The sequence below is a fragment of the Gorilla gorilla genome, chromosome 2 (genome assembly GCF_029281585.2).
Source record: "Gorilla gorilla gorilla isolate KB3781 chromosome 2, NHGRI_mGorGor1-v2.1_pri, whole genome shotgun sequence".
NCBI lineage: Eukaryota > Metazoa > Chordata > Mammalia > Primates > Hominidae > Gorilla > Gorilla gorilla.
The window spans coordinates 39,404,948-39,427,152 of NC_086017.1; the positions used below are offsets into that span (position 1 = coordinate 39,404,948).

Sequence of the window (22,205 nt, forward strand, 5' to 3'; positions counted from 1 at the left end):
ACATAGTGAAACATGTCTCCACTAAAAATACAAAAAATACCAAAAATTAGCTGGGCATGCTGGTGGGCACCTGTACTCCCAGCTATTTGGGAGGCTGAAGCAGGAGAATCACTTGAACCTGGGAGGTAGAGGTTGCAGTGAGCCGAGATCGTGCTATTGCGCTCCAGCCTGGGCGACAAGAGCAAAAAGTTCATTAAAACAAAAAAAAAAAATTTAGTTCTCTGAGACTAGGTTACCTTATGTACAAATTGGAAGTAATAATATTAATACAGTTATAGGACTTAAATGAGATAAACTAGGAAAAGAAATTAATATATAGCATATAGTATGTACCCTTTATTTTTATTATTATGTAAATATTGATATGTATATTTTGGACACTGGAGTTTGGTTTTGTCTACCTCAAACCAGAGGGTTTACACTACCTTGCAGAAACTTCATGGGAGAAGAGTTGGAATATTTCCCTCCAGCTGTACCTTATGTTTCAGAATAGAATTCATCCTGCTGTAATGTGTCAGCTTAGGCAGGTCAGTTTCTTTAAAGACAATGCCATAGTTTGGGCTTAGATACAAGTCAATTCTATCAATTCCAAGAAAAAAAAAGAATATCTTTAAAAATCAGTCTCAAAATATTTCATCGAAGCTGTTGCTGCTTTGCTTCCTAGACAAGGATGCTTTAGGCAGCAGGAGTTTCCTTTAGATTTTTTTCATCCTTTCCTTTCTCCTAAGGGCAGAAATTAAGCATTCTTAGGTTGATCTTTTTCTTCCTTCTGTAATTCAAGACCAGAGGGAATTTCAAGCTTCCTGTTCATCAGCAAAATAAACTGATATAAAATGAAGAGGGAAATTTATTCTCCCCTCAAAACCAGTTTAGGAAAGGAAAGTTAAATTATGTTCCAAACGTTTATTTATCTTGTGTATGGTATTTGATAAGTGGTTGAAGGAGCTTATTGCACAGTGTAAAGGAGAGCTCTCAAAAACTTGGAATGAGTTATTAATGTGTTATAAATGCACCATAAAGAGAAAACTTCTGGGTTGTGACACTGTTTGTGAATTTTTGTGTGTTTGAAAACATTTCCAAGGTCATGTTTTTAAGGGCAGGACTTGAAAACAGTGATTTCACTATGGAATTCTGGCGTTCTCTAAACAGGACTTCTTTGTGAGCATCCTTGATCTTGGTATTTTTTGTATCTTCAAGATGAGCTATCAGCTCACCTATTTTTGTTTTCCTTCTGCTGAGCAATACTGTTCCTGGGCTCTTTTGTTAAGTCACAATAAACTAGGCAAGCAACCAGGAGGTCCTTGACACAACGTCCTTTATTGATCTGAAAACCACACTGTGCTAACCTCACCTTAAAATCCTATAGCATAAATCTCTAGTTCCTCAAAAACAGCCAAAGTATTAACACCAAAACACTAGATATCCTTGTTTTCAATGCATATTTGACAATTTAGAAAAGGTAGTTCTTTATGAAAAAAATTGTTTTCTTTTTAGTTTTAAACTTTTATATCCAACATCTTCCAGGTGTCTCTTGAAGATAAATGTTTTGCCCTTTTGTGCCAAAGAGCACAAAAATACAGTCAGGCCAATGTCATGATTGTAGGGTTGGAGTTGCAAATTTATAAGATTCTATGATGCTCCTTAAATTATAATATAAAAGTATTTTATAATAAGAGAGGCAAGGAATTGTGTATCAGAGAGTTATGAGAATTATAATGCCTGAAGTTATATATGTGACCAGATGAAAGGCTTTTAATTTGTTAGGAATTTGCTCATTCATTCACTTACTTATTGACTCGTTCATTCAATGGCTAGTATGAGCCAGAATGTATGGTAAGATGATATAGTTACAAACAAAACCATTCTGTTCTCTATGATCTTGGCACTTACAGCCTCTTAGGGTAAAATATAATAATCATATGAACAAAATAATCCACAAATTATGCCCACTGCAATGAAGGATATTAACAGCATGTTGTGATAGACACTAATGGAGGAGAAGAATTCAGCTCCTGTACAATCCTGGGGAGTGAGTGCTCCAGTCAAAAGCAACAGCAGGTGCAAAAGCCTCAATGTGGCCAAAATATAGTAAGGCAGTAGAAGAGTAGCATGAAAATTGATGTAAAAATTGTGAAGCTGTACGTAACACATAGGTGATGTTGCCTGTCCTGCACTGTTCTACATGATACCTTCTCCAGTGTCTCCACTTTGGTCAAGATTACATGTCCCCGTTAATTGCTTGAATTCACCCTTTACTTACCTGTCCCCAAATATTTGTTCATACTTGAATGCTATTTCTCCCTCATGTCTAAATGTTGTCATTCTGCTAAGCAAAATGCAAACAAAAAAAATAGGGAAAAAGAGTATACACTGTGCGATTCAATTAATGGAAGATTCTAGAAAATGCCAAATTCATCTGTAATGACAGATGCCTGGTTGCTGGGGGTGTGTGTGGAGGTGGCTGCAAAGAGGTGCAAATGGAATTTGGGGGATGATGAAAGAGTTCTGTATCTTGATCGTTATGGTGGTTATGCAGGTGGATTATCTGTCAAAACTCAACAAACTGTACACTGAAATGGCATTTATCATATGCAAATTATATCTTAAATAAGTTGATTAAAAAGTTATAGAATAAGAAAAACAATAAAAAAGCTTAAATTCATCTTCTCCATTATCTCTCTAATAAGAAATAACCTTTCTTTCTATCATCATGGCATGTACTGTTCATGTGTTATAGGTTTTTGTATTTGTGATAAGCATACCACATAGAGCCCTCAGTGAATGTCATGATGTTAAAGTGGCTATTTCTTCATTGGGTTTGCATATTACCTTATGAGAGAAATCACTTCTCATTTGTACTTTTCTCCCCCCACAGCACCTAGCTTAGAATACATAAAAGAACCTCACTGAGCATTTGGTAAATCAATAGCAATATTTTTATATTTACATCCTGACTGGTTCCCAAAAAGGATGAGCAGGAAAAGAATTGATTTCCAGGAGTTGATGAGTGAATAGACTGTTCTTGGCACTGGAGCCCACATCCTGTCTCCATGTGTAAAAATTGGTGGTAGAAAAGGGTTTTCAACCTACCTTCTTCACACTCATGCTTACTTACTGATTTAATGAAATGCTTGTGATGGTTTCTCTGTTCTCCAGTAGGTAAACACTATACAGACCCTCCGCATTATCCTTCTTAATAGTCCGTTATTCCTCTGTAGAGAGTCCAGTGGTAGAATCAGCGTTGTCAAGCTGCAAGGAGGGGACACAAAAGTGTTATAGGAAGGCGACATTTATGCCCCATTACGAGTGAAGGAAAATCGAAGGAGCAATAGTGGTCTATTGCATAACTGCCCCTGTTGGGTTGTTATGAGGAGAACTGTGTAAATCAGCCCTCATGTGCTTATCCTTGAGAAATTCTTTTTCCCCTTTCCTCATAGCCTCTCTCTATGCAATTTTTGGTGTTCTCAACTGGCCGATTACCTAGAATATTAGCTTTTCAAAATATGACACAGAAGTTCACCAATTCCTTCCAACTCATAACACTTTAAAATTGCAATTCCAAATTATTCCTGTAAAAATAGCTGATCTTTATGACTCCTAGGGGATTTCTTATTTTAATCTGAAACCTTCAGAAATGGTTCAGTTTTGTGAAAGTGATGGGGGAATATCTGCCCTTAGCAGTTTTTGTGTTCAAGGGCAAATCAACCTCTGTGCTTGCTAACTTTAATTTTCCAAGGGTTATGAGACTTTAATTTGATTCTTTATCCAGTGTGCATAAAATGTTCACTGGAATTTGCATAATACATTTATTGTATAATCATTCTTCACATTGGTTACCTGCTTCCTCAAATGAACATTACTTTTTTAAAGAGATGAATTAATGTAGGGCCAATTTGAACTTAGTAACTAAACAGAATTAAGTATATCTCTGATGAACAAACATGAAAGAGACAGGGAAGGAGAGCAGATACTTGTTCTGAAATAGGCTATTATGAGAAAATAGCCCCAGTCCTGTATTTTTAAATATTCATTTTGTACATATAAGCAGGAGAAGAATTGCTGTCTTCAAAAATATAAAGATTTGTTATGTGAAGAAAGGAATACATTTGTCTGGTTTCTCTTAGAATGTATTTAAAACAAATGAATTAAATTAAGGTGCTAAATTTCAGCACAGTCTAAAAAGATGAGGGAGTTGGAGAGAGAAAATGCCTTTGGCATTAGGCCAGGTGCTTTAAATACACTTAGATTTATTCAATGCCCAGAACCAGCATAGAATTTAGGTAGTGTTATTATTATCCTTATTTTTGGTTGAGTGTTCTGTGCCTGAGGACTCATTGCTATCAAATAGTGGAGCTAGTATTTGAATCTAGACTGCATGATGGCAACATCTGTGCCTTTCAACTACAACAGTTTTCTATGAAATACACTTATCTCTCATGGACTGCCTTGGAAGACTGTGTACTCCCTAATATTAGAATTGTCCAGGTGGAGTTTGGAGGAGTGTTTGGCAAAGAGATTGTAGGAAGATTGGAAGATCCAATAGAGGTTCAAGAAGATGACTTTTAAGATTCCCATTCTCTCTGTAGTTTTATGAGAGTAGCAGGTGCAGTCCTGACTTGATGAGTGGCTTGTTGTAGTCCAGGGAGTCTCAATCTTTAATGTGCATATGGCTTTCTTGGGGATCTTGTCAAAATGTACAGCCTGATTCAGTAGACCTAGGGTAGGCCTGAAATTGTGCACTTCTAACAAGCTCCCAAGTGATGCCAACATTGCTTTTCCACAGCTCACATCTGAGCAGCAAAGTAGAAAACCTCTCAGGCGAGGTGCTTTTGATTTCTGCTTGCAGAGCCATTTTCCTAGTGATTCAGGTCTTGACCGTAGTTGGGACAATTATATAAAAACATCCTAAATTAAACAGTTCTCTAAACTGTATCTGAACCAGCATGTCCTAGGATCCTGAAATGCTATTTTCCTTGTACAATTAGGATACTGCCTAGAGGAGAGATTTCCTCTGTAAGTCATGAACCTCCAGCAATTTAAAGGGACACGAAAGAGCTGATACCATCAGCAAGCATACTAATTTACAAATTACATCAAAATGTTCTTGGAGACAACATGGCTTTGTTGAAAAAAAAATTCCACTTTCAACTTATAAATAAATATGTAATCATGGTACAATTACATGACTATTCAAACTTTTGATATCCTTTTTGAATCACAGATCTCAAATTTTGTCTCATAAGGTTCTGATATATTTCCAAAAATCCTTTGAGATGGATCCAACTTAATTACAATGAAAAGAAAAATGGGCTTCCAATCCGTTGTATTTCAAGAGATGGGTGTTTGAATTTGATCTAACTGGCTTCTGATATCTTTGGCTTGCAATGCATGAAAGTCTTTTTTTAAAAAAAGATCTTTGAATGAAACAAAAAACTTAGGAAAAATCATTCTCTAAAGTCTAGGAGGCTTTGAAAGCATTGCCTATTTCCATTTCATTAATTTTAAAAATCTTTCCAAATCTTGGAATAAAATCAGTTTTGCAAGTTAAGAAACATTTAGCTAAGGCAAACTGTATAGCTCAGAAATCTTTCAGAAAGGGTTAGGCAATTGGAATGCTGAAAATATTAGATTGATGGGATTATAGAGATCCATATTTATCGACCAAGAAAAGCAGTTGCATGTGTTGCTTAGGGAAAAATCAGATGTTAAAATTGTATGTATAATCTGTTATCATTTTGGCTAAAATAAGGAAAACAATTTTATTAAAAATTTATTATCTTGGATGGTGGCATCATAGCTAATTTCTCTTTGTATTGGCTGAATTACTATAATAAAATTACATAACTTATAAAATTAGAAAAAATCAATAGCCATTTTCTTATTTTTGAAATTTTAATTTTTGTGAGTACATAGTATGTGTATATATTTATGAGGTACAGGAGATATTTTATTACAGGCATGTAATGCATAATAATCACTGTATGGAAAATGACGTATCCATGCCTTCAAGCATTTATCCTTTGTTTTATAAGACATCCAATTCTTTTAGTTATTTAAAAATGTACAATTACATTATTTTGACTGTAGTCACCCTGTTGTGCTATCAAATACTAGGTATTATTTATTCTTTCAAACTATTTTTTGTACCCTTCAACCATCGTCACCTCCCCCTCATCCCCTGCTACAGTTCCCAGCCTCTGGTAACCATCCTTCTACTGTCTATCTCCATGTGTTCAATTGTTTTGATTTTTATATTCAACAAATAAGTGAGAACCTACAATGTCTGTTTTTCTGTTACTGGCTTATTTCACTTAATGTAATGACCTCCAGTTTCATCCATGTTGTTGCAAATGACAGGATCTCATTCTCTTTTATGGCTGAATAGTACTCCATTGTGTATAAGTACCACATTTTCTTTATCCATTCATCTGTTGATGGACACTGAGGTTGCTTCCAAATCTTGGCTGTTGCAAACAGTGCTGTAACAAACATGGAAATGCAGATATCTCTTCAATATATTGATTTTCCTTCTTTTGGGCATATACTCAGCAATGGTATTTCTGTATCATATGGTAGCTCTATTTTTAGTTTTTTGAGAAATCCAAACTCTTCTCCATAGTGGTTGTACTAATTTATATTACCTCCAACAGTATACAAGGGTTCCCTTTTCTCTACAACCTCTCCAACATTTGTTATTGCCTGTCTTTTGGATAAAAGCCATTTTAACTGGGCTGAGATGATATCTCATCATAGTTTTGATTTGCATTTCTCTGATGATCGGTGATATTGAGCACCTTTCCATATGCCTGTTTGCCATTTGTATGTCACCCTTTGAAAAATTTCTATTAAAATATTTTGCCCATTTTTAGTTGGATTATTATATTTTTTCCTATACAGTTGTTTGAGCTCTTTGTATTTACTGATTATCAATCTGTCAGATGGGTAGTTTGCAAATATTTTCTCTCATTCTGTGGGTTGGTTCTTCACTTTGTTCATTGTTTTCCCTCACTGTGCAGAGGCTTTTTAACTTGATGAGATCCCATCTGTCCGTTTTTGCTTTGGTTGCCTGTGTTTCTCCAATGTTTTCTTTTAGTAGTTTCATAGTTTGAGGTCTTAGATTTAAGTCTTTAATCCATTTTGATATTTTTTTGTATATGGTGAGAGACAGGGGTCAAGTCTCATTCTTCTGTATATGGATATCCAGTTTTCCCAGTACCATTTATTGAAGAGATTGTCCATTCTTCAATGTGTGGCTTTGGCACCTTTGTGAAAAATGAGTTCACTGTAGGTACGTAGATTTGCTTGTAGATTTTCTATTATGTTCCATTGGTCTATGTGTCTGTTTTTATGCCAGTACCATGCTGTTTTGGTTACTATAGCTCTGTAGTATAATTTGAAGTCAGGTAATGTGATTTCTTCAGTTTAGTTCTTTTTGCTCAGAATAGCTTTGGCTATTCAGGGTCTTTGTGATTCTGTAGAAACTTTAGAATTATTTTTGCTATTTCTGAGAAGAATGTCATTGGTATATTGATAGGGACTGCATTGAATCAGTAGATTGTTTTGGGTAGTATGGACATTTTAAACAATATTGCTATCCAATATCCAATCCACAAACATGGAATATTTTTATTTTTTTTTGTGTCCTCTTCAATTTCTTTTATCAGTGTTTTACAGTTTTAATTATAGAGATATTTTTCTTCTTTGATTAATTCCTAGGTATTTAATTTTATTTTTGACTATAGTAGGTGGAATTACTTTTTAAATTTCTTTTTCAGATTGTTCCCTGTTGGCATATAGAAATGCTACTAATTTTCGTATGTTGATCTTGTATCCTTCAACTTTACTGAATGTTTATCAATTCTAATAGTATTTTTGGTAGAGTCTTTTAAGTTTTTTCAAATATAAGATCATATCATCTGCAAACGAGGATAATTTGACTTCTTTCTTTCTCATTTGGATACCCTTTATTTCTTCCTTTTCTGACTGCTCTAGCTAGAATTTCCAGTACTATGTTAAATAACAGTGGTGAAAGTGAATATCCTTGTCATGTTCTTATAGGAAAGGGTTTCAGTTTTTTTTCCTCATTCAGTATAATACTAGTGGTGGGTCTGTCACATATGGCTTTTATTATGTTGAGGTATGCTCTGTCTATACCTAGTTTTTTGAGGGTTTTTATTATGAAGAGATGTTCAATTTTTTCAAATGCTTTAACAGCATCAATCAAAATGATCATATGGTTGTTGTCCTTCATTTTGTTGATATGTTGTATCACATTGATTGATTTGTGAATGTTGAATCATTCTTGCCTCCAAGATGTAAATCCCACATGGTCATGATGAGTGATCATCTTAATGTATTGTTGAATTCAGTTTGCTAGTATTTTGTTGAGGATTTTTGTGTCAATATTAATTGGAGATATTGGCCTGTAGTTTTCTTTTACTGATGTATCTTTTTTCTCGTTTTGGTATGAGAATAATACTGGTCTCATAGAATGAATTTGAAATTATTTCCTCCTCCCCTATTTTTCAGAATTGTTTGAGGATTGGTATTAATTCTTCTTAAATGTTTGATAGAATTCAGCAGTGAATCTGTTGGGTCCTGGGTTTTCCTTATTGGGAGACTTTTTATTATGGATTCAATCTCATTGTTTGTTATTGGTCTGTTTAGTCTTTGGATTTCTTCATAATTCGATCTTGGTGGTTTGTGCATATCTAGGAATTTATTCAGTTCCCTTTGATTTTCCAGTTTATTGGCATATAGTTGCTCACAGTAGCCATTAATGATCCTTTAAATTTCTGTGACGTAAGTTTTAAGAGCTCCTTATTCTTTTTTATTTTTTCTTTTGAGATGGAGTCTTGTTCTGTCACCCAGGCTGGAGTGCAGTGGCACTACCTCAGCTCACTGCGACCTCTGCCTCCCAGGTTCAAGTGATTCTCCCACCTCAGCCTCCTGACTAGCTGGGATTACAGGTGCTTGCCACCATGTTTGGCAAATTTTTATATTTTTAGTAGAGATGGGGTTTCACCATGTTGGCCAGGCTGGTCTCAATCTCCCAACCTCTGGTGATTTGCCTTGGCCTCCCAAAGTTCTGGGATTGCAGGCATGAGCCACCATGCTCAGCTTCCTTTTTCATCTCTTATTTATTTATTTCTTTATTTAGGTTGTCTTCCTTTTTTTTCTTCATTAGTCTGGCTAAAAGTTTGCCAATTTTGTTTATCTTTTCAAAAAACAAATGTTTCATCTATCTTTTGTATTATTTTCTTCATTTCAAATCATTTATTTCTACTCTGATCCTGATTTCTTTTCTTCTAACTTTGCATTTAAATCATGCTTGCATTTTTAGTTCTTTAAGATGCATCCTTAGGTTCTTTATTTGAATTTTTTCTTATTTTTTGATGTAGGCGCTTATAGCTATAAACTTCCCTCTGAGTACTGCTTTTTCTGTATTCCATAGGTTTTGATATGTTATGTTTCCATTATCATTTGTTTCGAGAAATGTTTAAATTTTCTTCTTAACATCCTTATTGAACCACTGGTTATTCAGGAGCATATTGTTTAATCTCCATGTGTTCATACAGTTTCCAAAATTCCTCTTGTTGATTTCTAGTTTTATTTCACTGTGGTCAGAGAAGATACTTGATATTTTTTCCATTTTTTAAATGTTTTAAGGTTTGTTTTGTGACCTAACACATAATCTATCCTAGAGAATGATCCACATGATGAGGAGAAAATTGTGTATTCTGTTGTCTCTGGATGAAATGTTTTGTAAATATCTATTAGGTCCATGTTTTCTATACTGCAGATTAAGTCTGATGTTTCTTTGTTGAGTTTCTATCTGGGAGATCTGTCCAATGCTGAAAGTGGATTATTGATGTCTTAGCTATTATTGTATTGAGGTCTACCTTTCTCTTTAGCTCTAATAATATTTGCTTTATATATCAGGGTGCTCCAGTGTTGGGTGCACATATATTTAGAATTGTTATGTTCTTATGCTGGATTGACCCCTTTATCATTATGTAAGGACGTTCTTTGTCTCTCCTTGCAGTTTTTTTCTTGAAATCCATTTTTTCTTATATAAGTGTAGATACACCTGCTGTTTTTTGGTTTTCATTGTCATGGAATGTCTTTTTTTTTCCATCCCTTTATTTTCAGTCTGTGGGTCTTTATACGTGACGTGGGTTTCTTGTAGGCAACAGATTATGGAATCTTATTTTTTCATCCATTTAGCCATTCTATGTCTTTTGATTAGAGAGTCCATTTACAATCAATGTTATTATTGATAGGCAGGGACTTATTCTTTCCATTTTGCTGTTTGTTTTCTGGTTGTTTTGTAGTCTTCTCTTCCTTCTTACCTTCCTTTCAGTCTTCCTTTTAGTGAATGTGATTTTCTCTGACGATATGATTTAATTTCTTGCTTTTTATTTTTTGTGTATCCATTGTGTGTTGTTTGATTTGAGGTTACAGTGGGGCTTCCAAATACTATCTTATAACCTGTTATTTTAAACAGATGACAACTTAACACTGATTGCATAAGAAAACACACACACACACACACACACATGAAAATTAATAAAAACCCTACACTTTAACTTCATCCCCTGCTTTTTAACTTTTTGTTATTTCTCTTTATGTCTTATTGTACTGTCTGTATCTTGAAATGCAATTGTAGTTATTGTTTTTGATTGGTTCATCATTTAGTCTTTCCACTTAAGAGTAGTTTACACACCACAATTACAGTGTTATACAATTCTGTGTTTTTCTGCGTATTTACTATTACCAGTGAGTTTTGTAGCTTCAGATGATTTCTTCTTGCTCATTAACATCTTTTTCTTTCAGATTGAAGAACACCCTTTAGCATTTCTTGTAAGGCAGGTCTGGTGTTGATAAAATCCGTCAGCTATTTTTTCATCTAGAAAGGTCTTTATTTCTTTTTCACACTTGAAGGATATCTTTGTCGGATATACTATTCAAGGGTAAAAGTTTTTTTTTTTCTTTCAGTACTTTAAATATGTCATGCCACTCTCTCCTGGCCTGTAAGGTTTCTACTGAAAAGTCTGTTACCAGATGTATTACAGCTCCATTGTATGTTGTCTTTTTTTCCTCTTACTACTTTTAGGATCCTTTCTTTATCCTTGACTTTTGGAGGTTTGATTATTAGATGCCTTGAGGTAGTCTTCTTTGGGTTAAACCTGCTTGATGTTCTATAACTTTCTTGTGCTTGAATGTTGGTACCCTTCTCTAGGTTTGGGAAGTTCTCTGATATTGTCCCTTTGCATAAACTTTCTACACATAGCTCTTTCTCTACCTCATTTTTTAAGGCAAATAACTCTTATATTTGCCCTTTTGATACTACTTTCTAGATCTTGTCAGCATGCTTCATTGCTTTTTACTCTTTTTTGTCCCCTCTGATTGTGTGTTTTCAAATAGGCTTTCTTCAAGCTCACTAATTCTTCTGCTTGATCAGTTTTACTATTGAGTGACTCTGATGCATTCTTCAGTATGTCATTTGCATTTTTAAACTCTAGAATTTCTGCTTGATTCTTTTAAATTATTTCAATTTCTTTGTTAATTTTTTTCTGATGGAATTCTGAACTTTTTTGTCTGTATTATCTTTAATTTTTTAAAATTTCCTCAAACAGCTATTTTGAATACTCTGTGTGAAAGGTCACATGTCTCTGTTTCTCCAGGATTAGTCCTTCATGCATTATTTAGTTCATTTGGTCAGGTCATGTCTTCTTGGATGATTTTGATGCTTGTAGGTGTTCATAGGTGTCTGGACATTGAAGAGTTAGGTATTTATTGTTGTGTTCATGGTTTGGGCTTGTTTGTGCCCATCCTTCTTGAGAAGGCTTTCCAGGTATTTGAAAGGACTTAGGCCCTCAGCCCAATATTTCTGTGGTTTTTGCAGACTCATAGAGGTACCACCTTGGTGGTCTTGGATAAGATCTGGAAGAATTCTCTGGATTACCAGGCAGAGACTCTTCTCCTTTTCCTTTACTTTCTCCCAAACAAATGGAATCTCTGTCTTTGCGCTGAGTCACCTGAAACTGGAGGTGTGGTGATGCACTGGGATTGACCCAGTGTGGTTCCTGTGGCTGCCATCAATGTGACTGCTGGATCAGACCTGAAACCTTCATAGCACTGAGTCTTGCCCAAGGCCCACTCTAACCACTACCTGGCTATCACCTATGTTTACACAAAACCCTAGGCCTCTACAATATACAGGTGGAAAATCCAGCCAAGTTTGTGTCCCTACCTTCAGGATGGCAAGTTTCCCCAGGCCCCAGGTGGGTCCAGAGATACTGTCTGGGAGCCAGGGATTGCAGTCAAAAACCTTAAAAATTTGACTGATGCTCTGTTATACTCCAGCTGAGCTGGCACTCAGTCCACAATATAAAGTTCTTTCCACTCTTCCCCTTTCCACAGGCAGAGGAGCCTCTCCCTGTGGGCACTGCCACCACTGGCCCATTGAGGGGTTCTGCCAGGCCACTGCCCATGTTCCCTTAAAGCCCAGTGACTCTTCAGTCACCTTGTGGTAAATGCTGCCAAGCCTGAGACTCACCCTTCTGAGAAGCTGGATCTCCTCTGGCCCAGGGCAGGTCCAGAAATGCTGTCTACTAGCCTAGGCCTAGACTTAGTGACCCTAAAAGCCTGCTTTTTGCTCTCTGCCACAGTGGCTGAACTGGTACCTAAGACACAAGACAATGTCTCCTTTACTTTTCCTTCCTCTGCATCTCAGAGCCCAAGGCCCATAGCATACAACCTGGGTTTTGCTGCTGGTTATTCAGGGCCCAGTGGCTCTTTAGTCAGCAGGTTATGAATCCTTCCAGGACTAGGTCCTTCCCTTCAATGCAGCAGGTTGCCTTTTGGCCCAGGGTGTTTCTACAAACGTCATCTGAGAGCTAGGGCCCAGAGTGGGGGGCTTACTTAGTATTCTGCCCATTGCCCTATTCTACCACTGCTGAGCTGGTATTCAAGACACAAGGCTCCTCTTTACTCTTTGCTGTCCGCCCCTTAGGCAGAAGGAAGGAGACACTTTCATTGCTGTGAGCTGCCTTACCTATGGCTGGGGGAGGGATGGCGCAAGCATTCCTTTAGCTGCACCGGCTGGTGTCTCCCTAGGTCTCATGCCATGCCACCCTAGTCCTCTGGCTCTGAGCCCAGTCCAGCACTAGGAGTTGCATATGAGTTGCAGTCCTTGTGCCCTTGACTGTCTTTCAGAGTTTACCTAGGTCCCCAGAGCACTTTGGCCTGTGATGGCAAGGCTTGCCAGGAAACTTGGGTATCAACTGATGAGATGGATGATTCTTCTCTGGCTAGGTCTGGTCCAAATGCTCCCTCTGTGTGTGGGCATTGGCTGAGCCCAGTACAGCTTTGCTCTCCACTGTGGCAGGGCAGCACTGAGTTTAATGTAAAGTCCCCCAGTTGCTGTATTCTCCCTCCCTCAAATGCACAGACTCTTTGCTGCATGGCTCACTACCTGTGGTGTTGGAGGGGTGGTTTTGGTGCTTCAGGACTGTCTTTCCTGTTCTCCTCAATGTCTCTTTCAAGATATGAAGTTAAAATTAGGTACTGGGATTGCTCACCTGAGTTTTGGTCCTTGAGATGATGCTTTTCTGTGTGCAGATAGTTGTTAAAATTTGGTGTTCCTGCTGGGGGTACAAACTATGTAGGTTTCTATTCTGCCATTTTGTTCCATCCTTTATCAACTATTTATTTTAGGAAAAGAAATGTGTGTACAATTGGAGAGCCATTTACAAAATCTTTACTACAAATGTTTTTGATTTTATAATTTGTGATAACAGGAACTATATTTTTATAACTCCATAAACCTCTGGAAGTCCCTAATACATAGAATAGTGAGAGCTCGAGAGTTAGTTTTAGTTGCCTTTCCAGGTAGGACCATCAGAAAGAATGACAGGGCAGTTTGTTTTGAAGGTAGACTAAAGCACCAAGGTCTAGGTGTAAGAGAAATTACATTTTACTGAATTCTGTTTTGTTTGGCTTGTTTTTGTTTTTACCATGTACATTTGTTACTCTCGATTGTGCATATATACATATAAGTGCTTTTTTGTTTTTAAAACTCTAATACTTAGTTAAACTTGTATTTGATATGTCAAGTGGGATGGAGAAAAGTAATTTGGAGTATAAGAAGATGTAGAATCCACCGTGTCTCATAGTGACAGGGACAGTATTTGAGGATATTTATTTAAAATATTTGAAATAAGGCCTATAAACATGTGACTGAAGAGCATATTCGATCAAATATGAGTATAAATTAGGAAGTGCACAACTGTAGTTAAATAGAACCTTTTATCAAAGGTTTTGAAGGAGGAAATCATGGATGGAACCCTGTCCCAGGAAAATGCTGGTGTGCAAAAGCACACACGGCTCTATAAGGAAATTTAGATCAAGTGACAAGTTGGTGGAGGGAATATACAGAATGTACAGTATGACAAAAACAAAGAATCACAGGTAATACATGCTTCTTAAAGGGGTTACCTCATATGTAAAATTCACTTTTCTTCCTTTCTGCTCTGAACTATTTCATGTATCTTTCCGGGTTGTTGCCCAATTTTATTATAATGGTCTATCCTCTAAAGATGAATAGGTGGTAAAAAGAAGGATGCTTCGGTTGTGGGGAAGAGTAAGTAGGGATGAGTACAAGCATGCTTCCCAGGCCATTTGCTGAAACTATTGAGTTTGAATATGGATTAAAGTACCTGGGAAGAGGTAAGGGGCTTGTCCTCCAGTTGATACACTGAGGTCATTACCTCTATTCCTTGTATGGAGGAATAGTCTATTGTTCTACCCATCTGTAAGTCTAGAGCAAGGGGGAGGGAAGAATGGGACAGCCAGGAATGAAATTTTAGTTAGGTTTGCCTATCCTAAATTGGGGCTGGGGTTTGTAGAGCTATAATTAAAGTGTTCAGTCATAGCCCACTTTTGTCATAATCATAAACTCGTTGGAATTGTTTTATTAATATGTTGGGCTTGCTCATGCAGTCACCATTACACACTTGTACCTCCTGCTGTTTTGATGGTAGAGACACACAGGACCAACAGCTCAAACAAGACATATATTTTATTTGTATATTTGAACACTGCATGTTAGCAAAGCAAAGCTTTGCTAGATGGTTCCCAGAGGTTAAACTGCCCATTTACTGCCAAGTACGCTGCTCCTTAATCTGTGCAATATTATAATAAAATAATGGTTGGTCTTTGGCAAATCAGTAAGTTTCTTTAATCTCGATAAAGCATAGTGACTGCACTAAGCCCATAAATAATGATTCTGATACTCATTTTGACTTTATTCAGTATAAAGAAGCAATTTCTCTCATTTAAAAATCAATTGAACATGATGAAGAGGAAAGTGAGTTTTGGGATTTGAATTTGTGTTTAGTTTAATAAGATTTTTTGTGTAACATAAATGGAATGAGAAAGTGTTCCATTTTCAAGTGCCATACTACTAAATACTTTGGTCTCTAAATTTGTCTGTCTTTGTAATTGTTTTATTCTGCTAGGAAATACCATTGGGGACCTATTCCTTTTCCCCAGTCCTTATTTTTGTCATTTGTGTGCAAAATATATTGAGTTTTCCCCCACCTGGAAGAAACAGTTGCCATTTTAAAATACTAGCACTTTTTTCCCACAATTTATATGGTAGTGATTACTCTCTATATCTTGTACTTAATTTCAAACAAACTGAGAGACAGAAAGATAGACTAATTCATATATATATACGTAAATTTAGAATATGGATAATTTTACCATCATGACACTTACTGAATGGAACCTGGCTCAGTTGTTCAGCTCTGTTGACCAGAGCTGTACACCCTAAGCCATACATACTATACAGTATAAAATTAGTTCAATAATATGAAGATAACTGTGTCTATATGCCATTTAAACATAAACTCCACTGCATTTAAATTTATTTATCAACTCTACTAGACAATAAACTCTTTGTCAAGAAAAGCCATGTTAGAGTTTTTGTTTTCCTTACAGCATCTGGCACTATCTTCCTTGTATGTAGTAGATGCTTGGTAAATTTAATAATATAATAATAATAATAAAAGGAAGATCTCATTGTGGTTCAAAAATGTCACTAATAATAGGCAAATTCCTGTTCCAAAAGCTGATGTCTTGTTTTAGTATTTCTGGCACACAAATTTCAGAATGCTTAGGCAATTAAACTGGAATATGAGGGGACTCCAGTGGAGCAACCTGTTTTCTGTACAGTGGATATTGTTACCCATGTTATTTTCCTCTGTTTGCTAAGTGTCTGAGGCTGCAACCCTCCCTGTTCAGGCAGTCCATATGTGGCTTCTTTTCTGTATCGACTCCCTGCATTTCATATTTTTAAGACATTTGAAAGCATAGGTGATTCAGACTATAATGGCTTAGAATTTTTCTCACAGTAAGCTCTTTTGTCTCTGGCTTTTGCTTTTCAGCAGGAACTATCTTTTGCCTTTATTTTTTTACAAATCTAAGGTAGACCATATGGCTATCATGTTGGTTCCCCTGTGGTATCCCGGCTTTACTATAATGATCACTCACAGTAAATGGATACAAAAGAAGATACTGAAGAAATGAGTAGGTTTTCTTGTTGTTTTAAAAGAAAAGTTGCAATAAATATATCAATGCTGTTATTTCAGTATCTTCTGTGATCACATAATGCAAAGAACTAGGAAATCCAATAAGGAAAGATAGTCAGCAATAACTGAATAGTTTAGGGATACAGTAGAAATCCAGCAGAAATACAGAGGTATGGAGGCAGTCTAAGTGCCATCAGACTTCCAGGCAGCCTGCAAACCACCCCTGTCTCCCTGCAACTCAGTCATCCTATTCTGAGCCCAGACAACAGCCACAAAATATTGCTAAGCCCAAATGGAAGGTGGGGAAGGATTTATGGAAAGGTGATTCATTGTTAACATCTTCAACTGTTAAGTAGAATTTCAGCTGAATGTATATATAATTCTTAGCCAAAATGTTCGCTTTTTCTGTTTAGAAATCACATTTGACTCACGGTTGGATTGTCTTTGAAAGAATTTGGGTGCTACACCAAGCCATCTGTGTTTCAAGTGAGATTTTATGACAGTCATTCTGAAGAGGTGGAACAATACAAATGTGAAATTTAGTGTGCAGTTACACTCTGAGAGCAAGTCTCCTTGGCTCACTGTTGATGGCCTTGCAAATCTAAAGCAGGAGTTCTAGTTTTATCATTACTTTCCCCCAATACACTCCAACACACACACATAAAGAACAATCCCAATGTTGGTAAATAAATAAGCAGTTTAGATAGAGAACTTAAGGAGCCCACAGCAACACAGAAGTATAAAATAAGCTTTTGAAGATGGTAAAGAAACATTTAATGAAATTTCAAATGGATTGTCACACAGTGGTTCAACTGAATGGCAAAGGTCTCAGGGAAGATGTTGCCAGCAAATGCACTAAAGGAAACAATATAAGAACCATCTGGACACTACTATTCTTTGTAGAATTCCATTATAGATAGATAGATAGATAGATAGATAGATAGATAGATAGATAGATAGATACACACACACATACATACAGTTTTTTCTCTACAGTCACCAGGCTTGTAGTGCAATAAAAATAGCAAAACTTTAAATTAACACACAGGGTTTAAAACATTTCAGGAAAGCATTGATTATATCTGCCAATGGAATGAGTGTATTTGGCAAATGACCTAATTATCACAGAGTTGGTTCTGTCTCATTGCTCTACTTCCCACTAATTGCAGAACTGCTGGCCTTCTGCCCCTGACAAGGAAGAAAAACAAGGACAGGAGTGTGTGGAGAAAACAGCGACATTCAGTTTTAATTCATTTGAACCTGCTGCCAAGCTTAATTATGTAATTGAGAGAGTGAGACGGGTGGGCTTACAGCCACTTGGGCCAGAGTTTCTGATGGTTAGCATTTGCCAGTGTTGTGTTGAGGATTTTAGCAGTTACCGGAAAGCATTATTAGCTGAAGCTGAACTAATCTCCCTTACCCTTCTCCTCACCAGATGTAGGTACAGAGGTTGCTGTTCCCAGACTTGATTATTTGTCATTAAGGAAAACAAATTGAAAGCAAATTAAAGTGGCTTTATTCCTTGCTAAATCCATTATTATTCTTTAGGGGCAGTCTCCTATTTCATTTTCCTTTCTTCTGATTGTGATGTAGTATCTGCTGTCATGTAAAACTCAGTAATGCAATGTTTATTTCTAGAATGGGAGTATTTTTCAGGGTTACTTGAGACATTTTTACATAAACTTCTATTGTAACTAGTGAAAGTGTTTATATATGAAAAACACATAATTTGGTGAAATATTTCTGATTTGGTAGCTTCTCCCCTATTTTTAATTTTATTTATGAAGCCTTTATCCCCCTTGGCTTGGAACCATCAATACAGATATTTTGTACAAAAGGGCCAACCTCTCTCTCCTTGCTGGCAGAATGACTCTTTATAAGTACACTTTTTTTCAAAGTTTAGCCAGAACATCCCTGATTCAGAGAACGCTCAGGGTGTCTCCTACCCTCACAGAAATGTCCTCTGTTCAGATTGAAGTTTAGTTCTGGAGGTCAGCATCTTGATTTTGTAATATCCTGTGTACCATGTGGGGGTGGAAAGGAGGAGAAGAAGCCAGAGAGAAGGCACGCTAGACTAAAGGGTGGGAGCCATAAAATAAGAGGCTGCCTGCTGGGTGGCAGCATGGCTGAAACAGAACCATGACCACTTAGCATTATGTGTTCTTTATAGCCCAACAGTATTAATAGACAGTTTTATCAGTTAATCCGCATCATAGTTCCATGAAGTAAGTTAACATTTTTTAAACGTGCTTTCCATTTATTTTCACAAATATTTATTAAGCATAGGCTAGATGTTAAGTACAGTCCCAGTACCTGGGGTAATACAAAGAAACAACACCTGGTAATGGAGAGTGCTCTTTTTTCTTCCAGGTACAATGGGTGAAGGGGAGGATCCTTGTCTGGCGAAGGGCAACACTTTCATGAAGTTTCTACATACGCCCACCCTTCTACTCTCTCAGGAATGTTATTCTATAAATTATCCACTTGTCCTCCTGTAGTTTTAATCTATTTTCTGCTTGATCTTTCCTATCAATATTCAACATTCAAAAATGTCAAGAACAGTATCTGTCCTGTAGAAAGTGATCAATAATGATTTGTTGAATAATTTACATGAATACTCAGCAGTTTCCTACCCTAGCTTCACACTGGAATCAGGTGGGAAATAGACACACACACACACAGACAACCATAGCATCTCCTATCTTAAAGCAAACAAACAGAAACAACTCAGTTGACCTTAGATCCCCTGCTAGCTAAATCTGTTTCTTAATTCTTCTTCCCAGCCAAGATAACTGCAGAGGCCTGTAAATCCTCCGCCTCATCTTGCTCATACTCTTCAACTACTCCAGCAGACTTCAATTCCCATCACTTGCCTAAAGCAAATCATGATAATGACATCATGTTTCTAAAGACACTGGGCATCTTGAACCTGTCTTCTTGCTCAAACTCTCAGTAGCATTTCACATAATTGATCTCTCCCTCCTTCTCAGAATACTTTCTTAACTTGGATTTGAGACATCTGATTCCCTTTTCATTTCCTTCTTCCTCTCTGACTCTCCAGCTTTCTTTGCAGTCTTTTCTTCTTATGTAATGCCTAAATGCTGAAGTTGTTTGAGTTCTAATCCTGGACCTATTTATTTTATACTTACTCTGGGCATTTTTGACTATTTCCTATTAATAACATCTATATCTTTGTGCTGTTGTCCTCCTATATTTCCAATTTCATCTCCATTTCTGAGCACCAACCTAATATATCCAGCTGCGATTTGACATTTCTATTTAGATGTCTCAGGCATTTCTGACTCAACATGTCTCAGACCAATAATTAGATTTTCCTTCTCCCCTGCTGGTTCTTCCTTGAGTCTTCCCATTTCAATAAATTACATATCCACTCACCCAGTGGCTTATGGCAAAAACAAAACCAACCAAACAAACAAAACCAGTGGTAATCCTTGTCTATGTCTTTATGTCTTCCTTCTTTCCAGTTCAGTCAATCCATTTACAAAGCCCTGTTAATTCTGCCTCCAAAATATAACTCAAAGCATCCATTTCACCCTATTTCATTGCCAGCTGCCTTTCCTCTGGAATGTTGCAATAGCCCCTAAGTCATCTCCTGATTCCATTCTAGCTTCCCAGCTTCCCCACAACATTGCAATCTCAATTTAAAAATGCAGATCATTTCACACCACTGCTTCTTTAAAACTTTCAATAATGAACAATCAAAAATTAAAATCTATATTATATGCTGTCATTTACTTTCAAGGAAGATCTGCAATTTTGTAATTATATATTCATTTGTATGGTTATTTGTTCTTATCCATCTCCCAACTCAACTGTTACTTGCATGAGTGGGAACTGAGGTTTTCTCCCACCACTATATACCCTTTGCTTAGCGCAGTGCCTGAAATAGAACTTTATTATTGAATGAATAAATGAGCTGATGAACGGATGAGGAAGATTGGCCAAAGTGTAAGGTACAAGGTGGTTCCCATCTCAATCTCATCTTAACTCATCAACTGCTCCATTGACAAATGTGCTGATTAAATGAGCTCAGTTAAATTATCTTATATGGAATTGTTTTATTCCATGCCATTTAAGGAATTTTCAAGAATTGAGTCCTTTCTCTGATGGGCTTCAGAGGCTACTAGCATAGTTTACAATGTAGGGATATAAAGCAATTCATGGTGTGGTGTATTTGAAAGGACACATGCAGACTTTACTTCAAATCCTGGATCTGCTCAATGAGTGGCTTGTGATTCTTGTCGAGTTGGATCACCTTACCCTAACCTCAGTTTCTTCATGTGTATAATGGCACGAAGCCAGTAGTACCTGATGTTATTATGACTTCACCAAGTACCAATGTGTCAACTACCTAGCACAGCAACCGACATGTGAGAGATGACATCCAGATTATAGTTTTGCTTTCTTCTCCCCTTGACCCTATTTCTTGACTATTACTTTCACTTTTTTTTTCTATCTCATTCATCTTACTGGGTAGTAATACTTACATTACCCATTTAGTTTGATTTTGTAGGAAGAGAAGAATTAGCAGTACTTACAGAACAGACTTCCTTTTGGATTAGAAATACAAACTTCACAGCTTCTCTGCCCAGCTTTTCAAGAGCATTTTACAGTACACTGCTGTGTAACAAGTTCATTTTAGGATAACATGCTGGGAGGGAGGAAAAGAAGATGAGATTCGAGGGGAAAAAATTAAAAAGTTAATTAAAAGAAACAACTTCATAATTGGATTCCCTTGCACTCTTCTTTGGTTATTTTGGGGTGAGAGGAGGTGGCACAGTACACCTCCTTAGTAGGTTAGTAGGTTTGCTTCAGTGGCTCACCTCAAAACTTCTAAATGAGGTAAGTATAAGAATACAGATGATTCCCTGCCTGACAGATGAGAAGAAGTATAGGATACATATGGTGAGCTTGTTAAGCATGCCAAACAAAGCTGTCCTTATACTCACTCTTGAGCATTTATATTTCAAAATATTCTTGGCAGTTAACATTACTGTTAGGCTAAGCCTTGGACTATTAGCTCACTTAAGGACATACAAAATGGACCTTTCATTGATGCCGTTTTACTATTTCTTTGCTTTCACCATGTATAGACATCCACACAAGCACACAATCAGAATAGCATAGGAAACTCATATACCCTTTTCAGACTGTACACTAGAAACAAATAAGCAACATGGTATTTCTTATTTTTAAAAGAAACATGAATATTTATGTATTTAATCATTCTTTTTCACAGATCTGTACAAGTCAAAATAATTTAAGATGCTATCATTGAGATAGACAAGATAATGGAAGAGCATGGGCTTAGTAATCAAATGGAACTAGGTTTTAAACCCTCTCATCCACAATATTTACTTATTCATGAAGTCAACATATATTTATTGAATGCCTACAGTGTGCCAAGCACTACTGCAGTTGCTGATAACCTTTTGCAAGTTCTTATCATGGTTTTTGTTAACATCAATATTTGAGGTTTTGAAAATTAACTTTAGGGAGAGAATTTTCTATATTTTCCAGCACTTTGTGTACCTCACTTTTGCCATAATCCATGAAGAAAGAACACCGTTAAACAGTCTATTATCT

The 22,205-nt window shown here is 36.6% G+C and overlaps 1 protein-coding gene across 8 annotated transcripts in view; it reads left to right on the forward strand.

The window, feature by feature from the left end:
* Positions 1 to 22,205, forward strand: part of RBMS3 (RNA binding motif single stranded interacting protein 3) — a 754,317-nt gene that overhangs the window by 285,764 nt on the left and 446,348 nt on the right. The window lies entirely within an intron of this gene.